This window comes from Nerophis lumbriciformis, linkage group LG15 (assembly GCF_033978685.3).
Source record: "Nerophis lumbriciformis linkage group LG15, RoL_Nlum_v2.1, whole genome shotgun sequence".
In the NCBI taxonomy this organism is placed as follows: domain Eukaryota; kingdom Metazoa; phylum Chordata; class Actinopteri; order Syngnathiformes; family Syngnathidae; genus Nerophis; species Nerophis lumbriciformis.
Window position 1 is genome coordinate 45,805,380 of NC_084562.2, and position 22,787 is coordinate 45,828,166.

The 22,787-nt window shown below is 38.5% G+C and overlaps 1 long non-coding RNA gene across 1 annotated transcript; it reads left to right on the top strand.

The window, feature by feature from the left end:
- Positions 1 to 931: 931 nt before the first annotated feature.
- LOC133615756 (uncharacterized) lies at positions 932 to 21,093 on the top strand. The gene is made up of 3 exons (XR_009816764.1): positions 932 to 983; positions 6,928 to 6,996; positions 21,031 to 21,093. It is a non-coding gene; the product is annotated as an uncharacterized lncRNA (long non-coding RNA).
- Positions 21,094 to 22,787: the final 1,694 nt, after the last annotated feature.

The window sequence follows — 22,787 nt, forward strand, 5'->3', positions numbered from 1 at the left end:
CACCAACATAGCATTGGATGGGTTGTTCAAATGTCTTTGCTTGAAGAAGTCAAGAATTGTTGAAGCAATGTGCGGTCATTTGTACTTTTAATGATCACGTCAATTTCATAACACACACACAGACAAGTGAAAGCAAAGCATACTTAGTCAACAGTCACACATATCACACTGAGGGTGGCCCTATAAAACAACATTAACAGTCACAAACATGCACCACACTGTGAATCCCCACCAAACAAGAACGACAAACACACTTCTGGAGAACATCCGCACCGCAACACAACATAAACACAACAGAACCAATACCCACAATCCTTTGCAACACCAACTCTTCCGGGACCCTACAGCACCTTATCTTCACCATACCTGGTTGTCCAAATTAGGCATAATAATGTGTTAATTCCACGACTGTATATATCGGTTGATATTGGTATCGGTTGATATCGGTATTGGTAATTAAAGAGTTGGACAATATCGGAATATCGGATATCGGCAAAAAGCCATTATCGGACATCCCCCATTGTGTATATAACACGTTGATGGAGGATTTTGAAGTTGTTTTAGTCGCATTTTCCAAGCGTTTTTTTTCTTCAATATCATCTTTAAGATCCATCCATCCATTTTCTACATATGTTCTTGTCACTCATAATGATTTTGAACGATAGGCAAAATTTAAAAAAAAGTGCAGTTCCCCTTTAAAGGCCTTATAATATAGATATAGATTATACATACAGTATAATCATGCCAACACGTAATTTAATTGATGATAAATAAATGAAAACAGACTAAATAATAAATAATTACAGTTGTGTTATTTATTATGGTATGGCCATTTGATGTAGACACTGACATCTTGTGGCGAAATGACGTTACTGCAAATGATTGGTTTCTGCGCACTTCCGTATTTGACGCTTCCAGGAAGTCAGATTTGGTCAGAATGAGAAGCAGACAAGTCGTGTACGTTCTAACAAGCCTTGGTAAAGGTACGTCTGTAAGTAAACTATGTTTAACTTCTTATAGAACTCGTTTATATGGGGGATAGTTATGTTTAAACATAACTATGTTTCTGAAAAAAAAAAAAACGATATTTGTGTACTGTTTTCATGAATGTGTCGATGACTTAAAATGGCTGCCTTGAAAGGGAGTGCTGATGGGTTCCAATTCCGATTAGAGTTGATTTAGGAAGATTTATGTTTTAATGATTGTCATTTAGCACACAAAACAATTTATATCCATTAAAACAAATTACATTTAAGTTTGATTGAAAAATTCTAAAAACTGTTTCACATAAATAAAAAAGTGTAAAAAAAAAAGTTGTATTATGGGACGGGGGGGTCCAAATAAAATAATGGTTTGGGCCCCAATTTAGCTTGGGGTTGCCCTGCTTAGGAACCTTGTATAGAAATGATAAAAAGTTGCCAGAATTTCAACAAACTAATCAGACTGATTCAGTGGAATGGCCCATAGGCTATGTCTACACTGAGCCTGATAACACCTTAAACGAATAATTATTTAACCTAAACCCCGTTTCAGCCACACTAAACCATCGTTTAAGGTCCCCCTCCTTGGATAATTTTTTACACGGGTAAGTGCACTGTGTATTTCTTGAATCTCCGGCTCTTAGCTTTGTAAGGACTCATTGATCGTTTACAAACTGAGTTCGGAGAGGAAGTGACGTCAGAAAGACCGCGCCCCACACAGGAAGTGACATCAGAAAAAAACGCGCCACAGCCAGCTTCATAATAATGCGGTTTCGTAACACCGAGCTAACCACTGGAAATATGGAGGCGAGTCATCCAGACATGCCCGTGTTTCTCCTTCCTCTACATCAGGGGTGTTAAACTCAAATACAGAGTGGGCCGAAATTTAAAACGGAACAAATTAACCTTTTAATAGGGACCCAAACACGTTTTGCATTGAATATTGAACAAGCAAGGCTTATATAACTTTATAGTGACATGCAAAATCGAGTTTCAAATAATAATAATAATAATTAAAAAATATCAATGGCATATCAAATAAAATTTAAATAAAAATGGAATGCCTCTTTTCTATTTGCAGCCTTCTGAGGTAAATATCAACATTAAAGGCCTACTGAAACCCACTACTGCCGACCACGCAGTCTGATAGTTTATATATCAATGATGAAATCTTAACATTGCAACACATTACTAATTTGCAATTTTAAATTTCGCGCCGAAATATCCTGCCGTGACGTCACTGATAGAGGACATTTTGGGACAGCATGGTGGCCAGCTATTAAGTCGTCTGTTTTCATCGCAAAATTCCACAGTATTCTGGACATCTGTGTTGGTGAATCTTTTGCAATTTGTTCAATGAACAATGGAGACAGCAAAGAAGAAAGCTGTAGGTGGGAAGCGGTGTATTGCGGCCGACTTCAGCAACACAAACACGGCCGGTGTTTCATTGTTTACATTCCCGAAAGATGACAGTCAAGCTTTACCATTGGCCTGTGGAGAACTGGGACAACAGAGACTCTTGCCAGGAGGACTTTGAGTTGGATATGCAGACGCGGTACCGTGAGTACGCAGCTGCGGCTTCCAAACATTTGATCGCTTGCCCGTACGTGCGTGCCGCTATGTGCATGTCACGTACGTAACTTTGGTGACTTTGGGGAAATATATGTGCTGTATGAACTTTGGGGAGGTGAATGGTACTTTGAGACACTTGTGATTTAGGGCTATATAAATAAACATTGATTGATTGATTGATTGATTGATTGACTTTGGGCTGTGGGATTGAGTGTGTTGTGCAGGTGTTTGAGTTGTATTGGCGGGTTATATGGACGGGAGGGTGGAGGTGTTTGTTATGCGGGATTAATTTGTGGCATATTAAATATAAGCCTGGTTGTGTTGTGGCTAATAGAGTATATATATGTCTTGTGTTTATTTACTGTTTTAGTCATTCCCAGCTGAATATCAGGTCCCACCCGCCTCTCACAGCATCTTCCCTATCTGAATCGCTCCCACTGCCCTCTAGTCCTTCCCTCTCACTTTCCTCATCCACAAATCTTTCATCCTCGCTCAAATTAATGGGGAAATCGTCGCTTTCTTGGTCCGCATCGCTCTCGCTGCTGGTGGCCATGATTGTAAACAATGTGCAGATGTGAGGAGCTCCACAACCGGTGACGTCACGCGCATATCGTCTGCTACTTTCGGTACAGGCAAGGCTTTTTATCAGCGACCAAAAGTTGCGAACTTTATCGTCGATGTTCTCTACTAAATCCTTTCAGCAAAAATATGGCAATATCACGAAATGATCAAGTATGACACATAGAATGGACCTGCTATCCCCGTTTAAATAAGAAAATCGCATTTCAGTAGGCCTTTAACTTTTTCCACAGGCTAATAAATTAGAAAATAAAATAACAATGAATAAATCAACTATTCAGGCCTTTTTACTGGTCAGTTTGCGACACACTGATCTAGTCTGATGTCCCCAAGCGAGATACCTGCCATCTTTTCTGGGATGCTAGTTCATTTCTGTCGGGGCTCAGGTGAGCGGGGTTTGGTGGTAGCTGGGGATGTATATTGTAGCGTCCCGGAAAAGTTAGTGCTGCAAGGGGTTCTGGGTACTTTTTCTGTTGTGTTTATGTTGTGTTACGGTGCGGATGTTCTCCCGAAATGTGTTTGTCATTTTTGTTTGGTGTAGTTTCACAGTGTGGCGCATATTTGTAACAGTGTTAAAGTTGTTTATGCGGCCACCCTGAGTGTGACCTGTATGGCTGTTGATCAAGTATGCCTTGCATTCACTTATGTGTGTGTAGAAGCTGCATATATCATGTGACAGGGGCCGGCACGCTGTTTGTATGGAGGAAAAGCAAACGTGACGACAGGTTGTAGGGGACGCTAAAGGCGGTGCCTTTAAGGCACGCCCCCAATATTGTTGTCCGGGTGGAAATCGGTAGAAATTCGGGAGAAGGGTTGCCCCGGGAGACTTTCGAGAGGTGCACTGAAAATCGGGAGGGTTGGCAAGTATGAGCATTAGCGGTGAACGCGGTGTTACAGCGGCACCGCTGCTGTATAATACCGGCGGGCCAGCTCTAATGTTAATTTGATATTGCCTCAAGGGCCAAATTAAATTACACGGCGGGCCATATTTGGCCCGCGGGCCAGAGTTTGACACACATTCTCTACATGCACAGACACTTGTGGAAATCACACATGAATACCTTAAGAGAAAGCCATTGCAGCTATTTGGGATACAACACTTCTCAAACGGCAAGAAAACTTTCGAATGTCCAAGTCAGCTGTGATTTTATATACCGAAAAACTTTGTCCATTTGTCGAAGGAGAAACAACGAGAATGCGGCCTTCCGTGGATGTGATAAAAAAGGTAGCGTTTGCTTTGTCAAGGGAAGACTACGGAAAACATTGAATGCATTTGGACTGGCAAAGCAGACTGTATCAGTTATTGTTCGCCATGTATGTCGCGGACTCAACGTTTAGGTCCAGAGTATATAAAGTCACCAAAAATGAATGGACAATGAAGGTGAAGGCAAACGAGTGAGGAGTGTCCTGACCAGATATCTAGATCCCTAGATTGATTGATGTAAAATGTTCTTTATCACATTGTTTACGTGTCTAATAAAGATTTGATTAATTTATGATGGATCAGGTGTGATTCACTACAATAGGGCCCCACAGCGCACTGGATTACAATTAATTGAAATACCACCACACTGGATATTGTTCAGATAAGTTAAATTTAAGAACTTGCACACAAAGCAACACTGGAGGTGACTATGACGTGTGCATTTTCCGTGCATGCGTACTAGGTTGCGTTGCACCGGCGGACGGAGGGCGAGGGGGTCTTAAACGGTGGCATTTTTGTGTGTGGACACGGATAAGGTTAGGTGGGATGTACCCCGGATAACCTTAGTGTAAACGGGGCCTTAGTTAAATGTAGTGGTGAGCGGCTCCATCCAAATATCGATAGTATCGATACCATGGGAGGATCGGTATTGAATCGATATTGTAATTACGATATCACCATTTTTTCCTTTTTTTACATCAATTTAAATCCGTACATGTTGTATTCATATATTGTTTAATTGTGCACTAATAAACCCCCCATTTTGTTCAGATTAAATTTATGATCAACACAGAGCTGTTTGTGGCCTTAAACAAGGTTTTGCCTGGTCATTTGGGTGTTGTTTCATGTCCTAGAATGTTAAAAATTATATTTACAAAGTCGTGTACAGTATTTTTATACTCTAGCCATAAACAATATTCCATTTCTAATGAATAATTCCTACTTAGCAGAAATTCATGAACCATGCCCGGCCTGGAACCAATTAACAGGGATAAACGAGGGATTACTGTATTACTCATGTTAACTCGAAGTAGATTTGGCTATGAGAGCCTGAGTGTGTGCATAAACAACCCAACCAACAAAAATGCAGTTGTTTATATAATTACATATTAAGAAATAATGGTTTATTTATTTTTTACAAGTTATGAAAAAATTTCAGCAAACAAGAAATGGATACAAAAATAAGAGCGCTAAACAGGAAATAATACCGAAACTAAGGAAACCATAAACAAAAGTTTAAGACAATCATGAAGGATAATTAATTTTTTTTTTTAGAATTGCTTAATTGTATTACTATATAATACAATTCTTAATATTTTATTATAATTTTTTGAAATGATTGAATTTTTATAAAATGCAATACAAGAAAATAACAATTTTGGAATATGAAATACAATTAATATTATTTTTGAAATTATTGATTTTATTTTGTTTTTTGTAGAATACAAAGAAATGAACAAACAAAAACAAAATATATAGAATAATAAAATATAGAATACTATGATTTTCTTGTATTTTTTAAAATTGTATTTTATGATAAAATAAAACAATGTATTTATTGTGTATCTTTTAAATGACTTAATTTCAAAATGTTTTATAAAATAAACTATTCAAATATAAAAATATTATAATATTTATATTTTATTATAAAAATACACATCACACTTGACTACAACACAAAAAAACAAAACAAACAAAAATGCAGTTCGAACACATTTAGAATTAGACATCTAGCTTATTATTTCTCAAGTTATGTAACGTTTTGTATTTACTATAAATTACCACATATGAACAGTAAAACAAATACTACACTGACGCCTATTAAAAAAGTAAACAAAACTAAACAAATAGACAAAAACTATGAAAAACCTAATTTTCTTGAGACATTCTATCAATGGGGGGAAAAGTTTGGCTACAATATAAACTTAAGTTGTACGGTCAGTTTAGAAATACGGCCGTAAACCTGTCACGATTATGGCATTAGAAGTGATGCTAAATTAGCAATTATCTATACGGGCCTTTGAATGGACGCGATGCCGCTGACCCTTTACAACCGCATACAAGTGTTTATGCCGTGGATCAACAAATGAAAGGTAAAATCCTTTAGTGATCTTAGAAAATGTAGATCAAAAAGTAACAGTATCAGCAATACTATTAGCTTGGTATCGCTTTGATGCAAAATGTGCAGTATCGACCACCCTTTTAGCTAAACATAGAAATCCCCATTAATAAGAAATAATATTGCTGTCTATTCCAAGCAACACTTTTAATAAGCCATGTTTTCCCGCAAATGAACAGAAAAGAAGGAGAGTTTATTATTATTCGTATTAGCCGATAACATCATTCTGTCATGGCTGCTTTCGCTGAGGGCGAAGTCCAACAGCTGGGACATAATGAAGCTTTCAGGCACTTGTTGTATAGTGGCAGCCTCTGTCTGCCTGCACCACATGTTCATCACTTTCCTCCTAAGTCCCTGCTGCCAAAGCCAGGACTTCTGCCAGCCAGCAAGCAGAGAAGCTGCGAGCGGCACACTGGATGTGCGCCTGTGGGCCAAGAGATGGGTTAATTGCTACTTTCCTCTTTTCTTGGCAGCATCTCGCCGCTGGATCGTCATCGCTTGTGCAGGAAATCAGCGTTAAGGAAACAACGGAGGGTGAAAAAGTAAATGTATTTCAATTTTATTTAGGATAGCCCCTTGAGATGCAGCATCTCCCAACACAAATACAGAAATGAGAAAACTACAATGAAACACAACCTACACAAAAAGACACTGCTCTACCACTTCCACAGCACCCCACATTAGGGATGATGTTTGATAAGAAATTATCAAGTTTGAGCCTTTTATTGAATCCTCTTATCGAACCGATTCCTTATCGATTCTCTTATCGAGTCCAGATAGGTTGTTGTATATGGAAAAAAACACACAATATTTGGTTTAACAAAAGCTCACTTTTATTATATAAGAAAAAAATAAAATATAATAAATAAATAAATATTGACGGTTACCCCCCTAAAAAAATAATAATAAAATAAATAATAAATATTGACTGTTGTTACCCAAAGTATATTAAGTGGGATTTTTCAGAAAAACAAATATATACAGTAACACAAAAACAACCTGTCTCTGTGATCACTATAGGTGTATAAATAATAATATAGTGTTAAATAAAATCAGTCCCTTAGGCACAAAACTGAAAATAATACAGCTCTCCACAAAGGGCACTTCTGCTGCTATTTGACATAACTGTTTGTTATGATGCTTTGACATTGTTGCACTTTATTTCTTTATTGAAAGAAAATTCTATGAAGAGAAAAGTTGTTTGCAAATGTGGTTACAATGCTAAAAAATGAAAAGTTAAAGCTAAAAAAAGAAATACACTTTATTGAGTTAACATTATTTCTTTATAGGGGGAAAGATGTGATGTTATGAGCTAGGGAATATAACAACTACACTACCCAGCATGCAACGGGAGTGACAAGCATGCGCGGTAGCCCCGAAAAGTGTTGTTGCATGTTGTCACGCCGGCAGCTAAGAATGAGGTTATGAGCACGCTGTGAAAGTAAACATCAAGAACTCAGCCAACACGCCTCGTTTGCATTATTTATTAGACAGACAACACATATACAGCGTGATTTTGTTTTGTTTACAAGGAAAGAAAAACAAAAGTTAAAAAAGGAAGATATGTTGTATATATATGTATGTGCTGCGGTTGCTTTAAGAACGTTGCGACAGCTGCCGTAAAGGAGGTGCGTTGCTAGCCTGGTTGCTATGTTTCCGGTTGGTCGTAAAAGTGTTCGTCATTTGTCTGTACCCTGCTCAAATCTCTCAGTAAAGTTATTCATTGGATTATACCTTTTGTTTTGAACTTTATTACACCTTGGAGCGCTTTTTCCGGTCCATTGTTTTTCCTGCTTTCCCTATCTGCGCCGAATGACTGAGCTACGTGACGTCATTTCTTGTGATATCTCAAGGGGTATTTCTGTCCGGGACGGGATTCGTTCCCAGGGAACCAACTCTTTTTCTTTACTATAGTGGGCTCGATAACGGGTACCGGTTCTCAAAAAGGGATTCAAGTCCGAGGACTCGGTTCTTTTCTTATCGAACAACCGGGAAAGCCAGTTTCGAGTATCATCCCTACCCCACATCACACCCGCTCACACACATTGACATAAACCGTTACAGCAGATTACAATACAATACAATACAACTTCAAAATCAGAAACCAGAACAACTTGTTTTCAAGTGGGAACAGAAATTTGATTTAAAGATGGGAAAAAAAAGAAGTTTATAGAAGCAAGAAGATTATTCCAATCAGATGATACTTTGGGCTTCAATGACTTGCGGCCTATTTCTTTATGAATTTTAGGGACTGTAAAAAAAAAAAAGGATAATTAATATATCTATTATAGCAGTGGTCCCCAACCTTTTTTGCACCACGGACCGGTTTAATGTAGGCATTATTTTCAGGTACCGGCTTTCCACTCGTGCCAGATAAATACAGCAAAAATAAGTGCATGAAAAATACAACTCACTATAACGTTGAATTAGTGGGGGCCCTGGGTGTGTTTATTTTCAATGAAATGCAGATGGAAATCAGCCTTTGGCTACAGTCTGTCACATTTATATTTTATATGTTCATTAATGTGCATTGTATCATGTTATAACAAATATAACAAATGGCAACTTCCTATCAGGAGTTTTATTGTACATCTACAGTATAAACAAGCTTATTTACTGGTGTGTCTAGTGGGACAGTTAAGTCGGAGAAAATGCAGTCGTATATAAATTATTTAATGTTTCCCTGTGGCCCGGTAGCAAATGCGCCACGGACCGGTACCGGTCCCCAGACCGGTGGTTGGGGACCACTGTATTACAGGGGTCTGCAACCCAAAATGTTGAAAGAGCACTATTGGACCAAAAAAAGAAAAAAAAATTGTGTCTGGACTGGAGCCACAAAAAATTAAAAGCCTTATGTAAGAGTTATAATAAAGGCAACACATGATGTAAATGTCTATAGTAGCTATTATAGCCTACTATCAAAATGACTATGTGTCGCAGTCTGACGGAAATATTCGTTGACAGAAATGTAATATTTATTCTACACATTTTTACAACATAGGAAAACAGCACCCCCCACTACTCCAAAAGAGACAAGCGGTAGTAAATGGATGGATGGATGGATGGATGGATGAAAACATTAGTAAAATTGAGGCTTCTCAGAAGGTGAGATAACTCCTGGAAATTACTGTCTTAGAATGACCAAAGGTATAGATGTGTGTGTCCAAGTTAAAGGAAATGGCAGGCTGTCTTCTACCAGTGTTGGGACTAACCCGTTACAAAGTAACCCGTTACTGTAACGCCGTTACTTTCGGCGGTAAATTGTAATCTAACGCGTTATTTTTTATATTCAGTAACTCAGTTACCGTTACTACATGATGCGTTACGGCGTTATTTTACGTTATTTTTATGTAGTATCGGCTAGAAACTGAGAAGATCTGAGTGCTTTATTGCAGCACTGCGGAAGAGGCGACAAGAAAGAGACCGCGCGCTGTCTGTGTGTATGTGTGTGTGTGTGTGTGTGTGGGAGGGGGCGTGTCTGTGTTTACCAACAAGACGTCATGGCGAAGCCCGAAGCCGAGTTTCTTAAAATGGAGATATTCTCAATACTTTTCTTTTGTCGACCACAAAGAAAAGAACATTTTAGTTGAATGTAAGTTGTGACTTGTATCAAAGATCCTATCCTAGCAATTCAAATCTGCTGAAACCGCTACAAAACCAACATGCGTCGACGAAGCTAGTAAAGAGACACACACTTCACCTCCACCTCCAACAGCGGCTGGATTTTAACGAGGCACTGCACACTGAAGGTACACACTCTGTCAATTCTCTTACATACTCTTTCATTCTAGACTTCCAGAGTGTTTGATTATCACATCACTCTAAATGTATAGACTATAAAGTTCACAAACATAAAGAGAGATGCTAGTGGGCCAGGCCAATCTTTCCTTTTCTCTAAACTAAAACTGGGGAAATGCGTAGAGTGTTCTGGGCTTCAGACAGGATTTTATTTCAGAATTCCTTGAGATAAAAAAACGCCTGGTTAGGCTTTGTGTATGTAGTGTGTGCCTTCCTTGGTTTACAGCTATGTTGTTATTATGCTGTTTGTTACTTATGTATGTTATGTTGCAGCTATTTAAAATAGTTTTGTCAATTTGTTCTGGCCTGAAACAAATCGGCCCTTTGAAATATATCTTAGTCTTTCTGTGTTGCGTGTAGACCACATTGCTTAGCAGAGTTCAGTGATGCAAATGCATGTCAAGTTGATCAACAGATTGTATTATTCTTCAGTGCAATAACAGTACTGAAATGAAGGCTAAAAGGGCATTAAATGGGGCCTTAAAATAAAAAAATAAAAAAATACATATAAGTAACTAAATAGTTACTTTTCACAGTAACGCGTTACTTTTTGGTTTAAGTAACTGAGTTAGTAACTGAGTTACTTTTGAAATAAAGTAACTAGTAACTGTAAATAGTTACTGGTTTTCAGTAACTAACCCAACACTGTCTTCTACTAATGGATTTATTACAATCTTTGGAAAGCTGGTTAATGTTTGCTGTGTTCTGGAACAACATGGCATTATCAGAAATGCAGCCAATATTACATACAAATAATGTGTCATGAGACATGCAAATATAAATTAAATACACAGAGGACATAAATAAAGGACATTAAATGAGCTCAAATATACCTACAAATAAGGCATAATGATGCAATATGTACATACAGCTAGCCTAAATAGCATGTTACCATCAATTATTTTGCAGTCATGCACTGACCAAATATGACTGATTAGCACTCCACACAAGTCAATAACATCAACAAAGCTCACCTTTGTGCATTCACGTACAGCATAAAAAGTTTGGTGGACAAAATGAGACAAATAAGGAGTGGCATAAAACGCGTCTTTCTGTGGCAGCGTCGAAGAAAGTTGTACATGTAAACAAACTACTCTGAGTTCAAGATCCGCCAAAATTAGTCGGACAAAACGGCACTCTCATCAGTGAAGCATGTTTGATATAAACAGTGTTATTTCTAACAATTAGGGATGTTTGGGTCATGTTTGTCCTACAGAAACCATATTAAAACGACAAAAACATTTTCCCCCCCATCTTTTTCCATTTTGATATATTTTTGAAAAACTCCAGCAAGCCACTAGGGCAGCGCTAAAGAGCCACGGGTTGCAGACCCGATATATTGGGACTTTCTCTTCTTAAAAGCCGCCACTGTCCTCTTAATTTTTGCACATTTTGTAAACAGCTGTCCGCGGGTATATCTGCACTATATATAAAAAATACTTCCACATTGCAGACATGCTGACAACACAATGACAGTCACAATGGCATGCATTTTCTTTACATCCGGTTTTGGTAGCGCGGTTTTTGGTGATCAGTCTTTTTTCAGTGGTCAAGTTTTTGGTACATCACTTGTCAATAGTGCGAAAATAATAGGCTATACAGTGTGTATATATGTGTATATATATATATATATAACAATATATATATATATATCGGCTTCCTCCCACCTCAAAGACATGCACCTGGGGATGGGTTAATTGGCAACACTAAATTGGCCCTAGTGTGTGAATGTGAGTGTGAATGTTGTCTGTCTATCTGTGTTGGCCCTGCGATGAGGTGGCGACTTGTCCAGGGTGTACCCCGCCTTCCGCCCGATTGTAGCTGAGATAGGCTCCAGCGCCCCCCGCGACCCCAAAGGGAATAAGCGGTAGAAAATGGATGGATGGATATATTAGGGGTGTAACGGTACGTGTTTTGTATTGAACCGTTTCGGTACGGGGGTTTCAGTTCGGTACGGGGGTGTACCGAACGAGTTTCTAAGCTAAAGTCTTAACAAGCTGCTTTGCTTCTTCTGCCTCTGTCTCAGCACCCAGCATTGTCCCACCCACACAACCATCTGATTGGTTACATACAAAGCAGTAACAGCCAATCAGCAGTGTGTATTCAGAGCAGTAACAGCCAATCAGCAGTGCGTATTCAGAGCACATGTAGTCAATGGTCCAGGTCGAGCAGGTAGGTGTTTAGCAGGTGAGCATAAGGCAGCGGACTCTCCCCAGATTATAATAAACACCTCGCAGTCAACTACCAGTAGCATCACTATGAGCCCGTTGACGTTCTAGAAACTTAAACTGCAGCTCAGCTCGCTCGCAGTCCTGGCTTGAGGTGAAGGGTAATTAGCTTTTAGCGTAACGTTAGCTCATTTTGCGGTGTGTGTGTGTGCGTTTGTGTGTGTGTGTGTGTGTGTGTGTGTGTGTTTGTGAGGGACAGCAAAGCCTTGTCTGTCTGTTATTTCACTTGAACTCCATGGTGTTCAGGGATGAATAGTCTCTCCTATTGCTATTGTACTATTTTTTCAGCTATAGTTACATGAATCATTAGTAATGGAGCAGCCTAGTTTTGAATGGCAGGGTCCCTGCTATCACATGTTGATAAAAATATAACATTTACATAATACAAATCAACTACAGGCTTCCCAAATGCTGTAATAAATTAAACATGATGAGTTGACTTGAAACTGTTTAATGTTGCACTTTTTATATGTAGAAGAAAAGTTTTGTATTTAATTTAATCTGAGCAACAACTTGAGGCAGTTTAATGTTGATTAACGTGGGCAGAATTATTATAGTGTTCCCAATGTTAAAAGGATAAAGCCATTGTTTACAAATTTGGTAAATAAATCACCAAAAAAATTATATTTTGTTGTTTTCTTGCTGTACCGAAAATGAACCAAACCGTGACCTCCAAACCGAGGTACGTACCGAACCGAAGTTTTTGTGTACCGTTACACCCCTAATATATATATATATATATATATATATATATATATATATATATATATATATATATATATATAAATTCATACTGTAACAATCACTTAATGTTTTATGTCCGTGTGGTTTAGATATGATGTCAGTTTTTCCCATGATCGCAAACACACCGTCCGTGCCTGAAAGGTGATTGGCGGAGAATGAAGAAGTGTTGTTGTGTGTCCGAGAAAGCGCGGACTCATGAGATGAAAGTGTTTGCACGGGAGGTAAAACCTGTTGGAATTGTGCCGTTTGTTATCATTAGAGTGATAACAAAACTTAAAAATATCGTCTGACTCTGTGATTTATTCTGGGGGCTACAATGTATTCTATTACTTTAATTTATTTTCAAGTAAAAAAAAAAAAAGAATTTGAAAGTGTGGTGGTAATCAGAATGCCGAGGCGGCGCGCCACTTCAATTACATTAAGGGGAAACCCTGCAGCTGGCTAAAGTACTGTAGTCGCATGTATCATGATCAATATTACAGTGACAAATTTGATGGACATTTGTCACTTTGGTCCAGCTGGCTGGGAAAGCTTTTTTAAGTTGATTTTGGGTAAGCACACCATTTATGTTAGCATAGCTTGGCTCCAAGTTCCACATTTATGCTGGCAAATTATGCCGACCTCCCTCTCTTGCCTTCCATCTGCTCCAACGTTTCACTCTTTCTTTGTGCTCGCTTCTATAAGCAGCAGTTCATCCTCCGTATATTCAGCTTCAAAAAGATAAGGTTGTAAATCTTCATTTGTCCGAAAATTGTCATCTCCGTTGTCTATCGCCAAGTCTGCCATGAATAGAACACACTCGCTTTTGTTTCCAGAATTAGGAACACACTTTTGTCTGTTTTTATAGCCAGGTGGGGGCGCTCTTTGACGTGTGGCAGCTTTTACCTCCAACAGTGCTTGTAGTTTATTAGAAAATAAAATATAAGGGACGGCGTGGCGCAGTGGAAGAATGGCCGTGCGCGACCCGAGGGTCCCTGGTTCAATCCCCACCTAGTACCAACCTCGTCATGTCCGTTGTGTCCTGAGCAAGACACTTCACCCTTGCTCCTGATGGGTGCTGGTTAGCGCCTTGCATGGCAGCTCCCTCCATCAGTGTGTGAATGTGTGTGTGAATGGGTAAATGTGGAAGTAGTGTCAAAGCGCTTTGAGTACCTTGAAGGTAGAAAAGCGCTATACAAGTACAACCCATTTATCATTTATCATTATAAGTTATACTATACACTAGGGCTGCGAATCTTTGGGTGTCCCACGATTCGATTCAATATCGATTCTTGGGGTCACGATAAGATTATAAATCGATTTTTTCGATTCAACGCGATTCTCGATTCAAAAATGATATTTTTCCGATTCAAAACAATTCTCTATTCATTCAATACATAGGATTTCAGCAGGATCTACCCCAGTCTGCTGACATGCAGGCAGAGTAGTAGATTTTTGTAAAAAAACGTTTATAATTGTAAAGGACAATGTTTTATCAACTGATTGCAATAATGTAAATTTGTTTTAACTATTAAATGAACCAAAAATATGACTTATTTTATCTTTGGGAAAATATGGGACACAGTGTCTTGTCAAGCTTATGAGATGCGATGCAAGTGTAAGCCACTGTGACACTATTGTTCTTTTTTTTTTATTTTTATAAATGTCTAATGATAATGTCAATGAAAGATTTTTAATCACTGCTATGTTGAAATTTTTACTAATATTGATGCTGTTGTTGATAATATTAATTTTTGTTTCACTACTTTTGGATTGTTCTGTGTCGTGTTTGTGTCTCCTCAATTGCTCTGTTTATTGCAGTTCTGAGTGTTGCTGGGTCGGTTTTGGAATTGGATTGCATTGTTGTGGTATTGCTTTGTATTGTTTTGTTGGATTGATTAAATTAAAAAACAAAACAAAAAAAAGCGATTTTTTTTTTAAATGACAATCAATTCTGAATCGCACAACGTGAGAATCGCGATTAAAATTCGGATCGATTTTTTTCCTACACCCCTACTATACACGCTCTATGGTAGTTAACTTAGAGTAGCGTCCTGAGTTAGGGTGTCCCTATCTGATATTGATCTAGTATAACGGGCCAAAAAGCAGCAATTAGACAAGTAACGTATGATATCGGCGAACATCTAAAATCTGCGATACATGCCGTCCTGCAGCAGTTTAACTGTGCAAAGCTGGACAGCCTGTTATTTAATGACTCTCTTTTTCTTGTGTTTTAATGAAGTTATTTACAAAAGGTAAATATGGTAGGCTATAGCCTACGAGAAGCTAGCAGCTACACAACAGCTAAACGCACAGTAGCACTCAAGCTAGACATACGTAATAAGTGTCCTTAATTGAACACATTTGTCAATGTAAAAAAGTGTCAAATAATTATAGTTGCATATTACTTACAGATACAAAGTCTCCAAGGCAGAAGTGTATTCGGAAGTATCCAGTAACAAACGTGTCCGCATTATTCAACTTACTGCGTCATTCCACATCTTGCAGGAAGATTCTCTCTCATACTACAAACATGGCCTTTGGGGCGGGAAGGAAGGGACAATTAAGAAGAGAGGTTCATTTGCATCTTCAAAACTCTTGTTTCTCAAAATGTCTTGTTTCCAGCGGGAGGCAAAAAGTGATTTGGAGATATGTCTTTACAGTAACATTTATGCAAAATTTTGACCAAAGAACCACCCTTACATGTTATGTGGACCAAATGGAGGTGTTTTAAAAATAGGAAAAAAAATCAAATTACCCCTTTAACGTAATGACTTATTGTGGCCACTAGGTGTCACCAAATAAAAAAATAATGCAAATTCCAAATGGTTAATAATAAAAAAGGTAGTGTTCTTCATACTGTTTGAGATATTTCACTTGATCCAGCCTTTTTTTTAACATTCCATATTATAAAATAATAAAAATGTGTAGTATTGTATCGGATCAAAATCGGCACTGCTCAAGGCCAAATATCAGTATTGAATGGGGGGAGAAAATGTTTTTCTAATTGGGTTTTGATTCAATTTTAAGCTTTTTCGACAATAATTTGTTATTTCCCATCTGGTAACAGTGCCATCTACTGTACTAAGTTAACTACATTCACAGACAGTCCCATTAAATTTGTGTAAAAAAGTGAGAGGCGATCAAGCAGCGACAAATCTACTCGTGGCACCTCGCCAAAAGTAATTGAATATATTAGAAAGACCGGAAAAACATGTTCTGTGTGTTTGCGTGCAAAGTAGAGATGCACCATGTTGTTAAGTAAGTCACCTTTGGGAAATCATGATGTCTGCATGAAGTTCTCACCACAACCTTCCAACCACACCATCTACCACAGATGGCGTTTCTACTTATTTAGCCTGCTTAGTTGTACAGTCCTACTTCCAGTTATGAGCTTAATTGGTTCGGTGACAAAGCTCTTAACTCAAATCACTTGTATCTCAAATCAACGTCTCCCATTGAAATGAATTGAAATCGCTTTAATTGCCTAGCCCCACAAAAAGCATCATTTTAACATGTAACTTGCTTTTTAAAAGGCAAAACAAACTTCCAGATAAGAAATAGTGTGTAAAAACGAGTGCTTTCAAATTATTCATTTTTAAAATCGGATTAATTTTCAATCTGGATTAATCATGAGTAATTACGGGGTATTACTCGCTTGCATAATTTAAATTAACTTTAAAAAAAGAGCCCAATATTTTGAGACAAATGGAATTTTATTGCCAGAATGTCTACGGGTGAAACATTTGAACGTGTTACTTGAATGCACTTAGTGTTGTCCCGATACCAATATTTTGGTACCGGTACTGGTACCAAAATTATTTCGATACTTTTCGGTACTTTTCTAAATAAAGGGGACCACAAAAAATTGCATTATTGGCTTTATTTTAACAGAAAAAATGGCGGACCGGTACTTTTCAGAGGCGGTATGTGATTCATTAGTATCACGGTACTATACTAATTACGGTATACCGTACAACCCTAAATGCACTGCAATCATTTTCTCAAAACTTGATTACATTTTTATCTAAAGTCCCGTCTGGGTGTATTTTGAAGTGAATTTTGCCAGCAAGCACACCAGTCCAAGCCGCCTCACTCATCTTTGTAACCATCCACGGTTATGCGCGGTCAATATAAATTCTGTGATTAATCTGCATACATACATAATTGATGACTTCATTTTTGGTGATTAATCACATGAGCTAACTAGCCATTTTTGACAGCCCTAATAAAAACACTACAACTACAATAGTTCTATGACTTAATGTAATAATAATGTACACTGTTTACCTCTGAGAGTAGACTTTTACGTTATCAAATGTGCATCTTTGTTGTGTATGCGATGGTCAATTTGGAGTCGCCCTATAACATTGTCAATGCTAAACAGTAGCCTGTAGGGTAGGGGTTAACTTTATACCAAAAGCACTGCTTTAGAAATCATTTGTACCCCTTTCAGAGATCACATTTAGTTCCCCTTAAACATCCTCATGTTGCACAATGAAATGTAAGCATAGGATGAAGTGTGCATTCCTGTAACTTTCTCTAGTAACAGCATTCCATGATTAATATAAATAAATTAACATTAATAATAAATGACAGTAAAATAAGCACAGATATGACTGAGGAGTCATAGTGTAACTTTGTGTGGTGTTTGAGTTGTCCGACTTTTTGTGTGGCCCTAAACGCACCAGTGGTATGCGTGTTGGTGACGGATGACAAGTTGGTTTTGGCCTGGTTTGTACGGCAGAAAATGAAGAGTTTTTCGAGATAGAAGTGTTTTACTCATGTTTTTGGTGTGTTTATGGCCGAATATAAACAGTTTTGCTCAATAAAGTGATCGATATAATTCCTGGCCTCGAAGCATTTCGATAGACGTAACAATAATTGAACGGTGTTCAATTGAACGGTGTTGATGAACACCGTTAGGGCCGCTTGTTGTCACTGTCACTCAGAGTTGCATTGCAAAATTACACAGAATAAATGTGTTTATTTTGTTTAGAATTCAGATGGGATTTGATTTGGTGCACGGCATATATTTGCTGTGCGCAGAGGACGCTTGAGCAGTGCGCAATTGCGCAGGCGCGCACCTTAGAGGGAACGTTGCTTGGCAGTCCATGTCTTGTTGAAAACACGCCAACTTTTCTCTTTTTAGCGTCTTGGGAGTAACCGTGCATCACTTGCCGCTGTGCACCTTCACTAACAGGTTACACACGGACATACTTCCATAAATAACACTTTTCAAAATAAAAGCAGCACAGTTGTATTGCGCGCACGACATAGATGTTTTTTCAACTTTATTTTGTAATTTGTGATTGCAGCTGTTCACATTCACTCACAATCACGCACGCGCATACGTCCACACGGAAGTAATAAAAATAACGCTTTTCAAAACAAAAGCAGTACGTTGTATTGCACACTCGACATAGATACTTTTTAAAATTTATTTTGTAATTTATGATTGGCCTCACGCGGGCCGGACAGGGACGCACAAAGGGCCGGAAGTGGCCCGCGGGCCGCAGAATGCCCAGGTTTGATTAAAAACGGTACTATATTGCATCTGAAAAATACCGGTATTTCTTCTTCTGGACATAACGGCGCACAGTCGTAACATTGTTTAGTGACCAGAGACGCAAGTTGGGAAACGCACACGCATGGAGTGCTTACAAGCAGAAACAGTGTGGAGATAGAAAAGAGAGAATGGACGCATTTTGGCTTAAAAACGTACGGTAAAGTTGAAGCTATAAGCTGCAAGAGGTGCTTAGCTCTGACTTCTTGTTCTTGTTAGCCAGCTAGCAGCTAATGTCCATCCGCAGTCAGTAGTGTTTAATCTACCTCTAAATCACTAATTTTCGCCGCCATGGTGACAAATAGACTACAGTTCTTACAAGTATCATCCCTACAGGACGAGGAATAGCGAAACATGCTTCACTACACACCGTAGGAGGATACAATAGCTAACCGCAAGCTAGCGCTCCTGAATGTAAACAAATGAGTGGATCTACACAGACATCAACTGTAACGATACAAAGTACAAGAGCCGTACAAAGTCGATACTACAATGATTATGTCAATATTTTTTAATATCATAAAACCTTTTGTCTTTTTATTCTTGTTTATAAATCAATGAAATGCGCCCCTAGACACAAGACAACTTTAATTATGACTAATGTATGATCCTGTATCTACTTAGAATTGGATATCGTATTTTTTGGACTTAAAGTCGCAGTTTTTTTCATAGTTTGGCCGGGGGTGCGACTTATACTCAGGAGCGACTTATGTGTGAAATTATTAACACATTACCGTAAAATATCAAATACTATTATTTAGCTCATTCACGTAAGAGACTAGACGTATAAGATTTCATGGGATTTAGCGATTAGGAGTGACAGATTGTTTGGTAAACGTATAGCATGTTCTATATGTTATAGTTATTTGAATGACTCTTACCATAATATGTTACGTTAACATACCAGGCACGTTCTCAGTTGGTTATTTATGCGTCATATAACGTACACTTATTCAGCCTGTTGTTCACTATTCTTTATTTATTTTACATTGCCTTTCAAATGTCTATTCTTGGTGTTGGATTTTATCAATTACATTTCCCCCAAAAATGCGACTTATACTCTAGTGCGACTTATATATGTTTTTTTCCTTCTTTATTATGCATTTTCAGCCGGTGCGACTTATACTTCGGAGCGACTCATACTCCGAAAAATACGGTACATACCCTTAATTGGTAGTATCACCAGGACATACGTGAAGCGGTCCATTCTTTCACAAATGTTTGTAGAAACAGTCTCCATGACTAAGTGCTTGATTTTATACACCTGTGGCCGGGCCAAGTGATTAGGGCACCTGATTCTGATCATTTGGATGGGTGGCCAAATACTTTTGACTTTTACGGGGTTCACTCTGACATTTTGTAACTCCATTTTTTTCTCGCAACTTACAGCAGAACAATTACCTCTGATCTCAAAACACTCTCAAGTCAAGGTACTATTGTACATGTAATTCATCCAGTCATTTCCTTCGTTCTTCACTTATTTCACATTTGGTTCGTCAAAAAAGTTTCATGGCGGCGCAAATGAGGAAACCTCTAAAGCTAAAGCTCGTGGCTGATCTACAAGTTAAACATCTGGAAATTGGCTCGAGTCGCCATCATCCTCCCGTCATTAGGTTTCTCTACCGCCCCCGGGGTTCAGAACGCGGCGAGGCTACGTAGAAACGTGTCGCACGATGTCTCTCGAACTGGTTTTTATGGAAGCCGCCTGCTTATCCGACTGCATGCACACCACGGGGAAATAAGGCGTGATGACAGGCGCGCTACAACATTGCCTGCGTCAAACATCATTGAATTTGGGGATTAGGCGAATAAAAAGCGCGGAGCTCTGCCGCAGTGCTTTTGTCTACTTTCCTTTTCTGGACGCAAACTTCATTCATGTCTCCATGCACGAGTACAAAATCCACTCGTTTTAATGGAATGTGCAGTCAAAATGATTAGCCACAACGTCTTAAATAATGTGCTTGTAATTACAAACAGATGGGTGGCTTTATTTGCACTTAAGGCGGCTATGTGCACGGGAAATGCAGTGTGAAGAAGAATAATTAAGAAGTTTTTTTTTTGGTTGTTTTGCTGTGAAATAATTAACGCAGCGATGTAAATTAGTTTGAAGCGAACTATACGGTGTAGTCATACTTTGCTCGCAGACTATAGCGGGGCCTCCAGGGCGGACGGCGTGGGATTGTTCATTATTCAGAATTCATTTGCAGGATTTCTGGAGGGAAGCGGTGTGTAATCATGCTAACATGCTTTGTTTACCTCAGGGCTCATTGGGGAGACGGTGAAGTCGCGGAACAACACAACTCAACTGCAACCTGAAGGCCAAGGTGCTACACTTCCTGCTTTATGCTTCCATTCTAATTCTGCAGCATCTCTTTTGTACAGCAGAGGTCGCTAAAGGCACAACCTGCCTTTGCTTTTTCTCTGCACTGGATTTTTTTTAAAGCCTGAGTTACTCTTTAATTAATTAACCTTTTGTAGGGTGGCATAAAAACCAAAACCTCCCCCAAAAGTGGTATATATACAGGCAGGGGCGTAGCACCAAATTCTGGGGCCCCATGCACAACACTCTTAAAGGGACACCCATCCCACCCTAAACCCAAATGTCACCACCCCATACACACACAGTTGATGTGCAATTATTGCATGGATTTCATGTTTAAAAATTTAAAAAAATGTTCTGTAAAAAATGTTGGCAGGATTCAGAATTGTTAGACCTAAAGAACATTTGACTGTGAATTATAAAAAATGATATAAAGTCGCGGTCAAAAGTTGACAACTTGTAAAGAACATAATGCCATGGCTGTCTTAAGTTTCCAATAATTTCTACTACTGATTGGAGCACATACTGTATTTTTCGGAGTATAAGTCGCTCCGGAGTATAAGTCGCTCCGGAGTATAAGTCGCACCGTTCGAAAATGCATAATAAAGAAGGAAAAAAACATATATAAGTCGCATTTTTTGGGGAAATTTATTTGATAAAACCCAACACCAATAATAGACATTTGAAAGGCAATATAAAATAAATAAAGAATAGTGAACAACAGGCTGAAAAAGTGTACGATATATGACGCATAAATAACCAACTGAGAACGTGCCTGGTATGTTAACATAACATATTATGGTAAGAGTCATTCAAATAACTATAACATATAGAACATGCTATACGTTTACCAAACAATCTGTCACTCCTAATCGCTAAATCCCATGAAATCTTATACGTCTAGTCTCTTACGTGAATGAGATAAATAATATTATTTGATATTTTACGGTAATGTGTTAATAATTTCACACATAAGTCGCTCATGAGTATAAGTCGCACCCCCGGCCAAACTATGAAAAAAACTGCGACTTATAGTCCGAAAAATACGGTACTTGTTTGTCACCAAAAACATTCATGAAGTTTGGTTCTTTTATGAATTTATTATGGGTCTACTGAAAATGTGACCAAATCTGCTGGGTCAAAAGTATACATACAGCAATGTTAATATTCGCTTACATGTCCCTTGGCAAGTTTCACTGCAATAAGGCGTTTTTGGTAGCCATCCACAAACTTCTGGCAAGCTTCTGGTTGAATTTTTGACCACTCCTCTTGACAAAATTGGTGCAGTTCTGCTAAATTTGTTAGTTTTCCTGACATGGACTTGTTTCTTCAGCATTGTCCACACGTTTAAGTCAGGACTTTGGGAGGGCCATTCTAAAACCTTAATTCTAGCCTGATTTATCCATTCCTTTACCACCTTTGACGTGTGTTTGGGGTCATTGTCCTGTTGGAACACCCAACTGCGCCCAAGACCCAACCTCCGGGCTGATGATTTTATGTTGTCCTGAAGAATTTGGAGGTAATCCTCCTTTTTCATTGTCCCATTTACTCTCTGTAAAGCACCAGTTCCATTGGCAGCAAAACAGGCCCAGAGCATAATACCGTATTTTTCGGACTATAAGTCGCAGTTTTTTTTCATAGTTTGGCCGGGGGTGCAACTTATACTCAGGAGCGACTTATGTGTGAAATTATTAACAC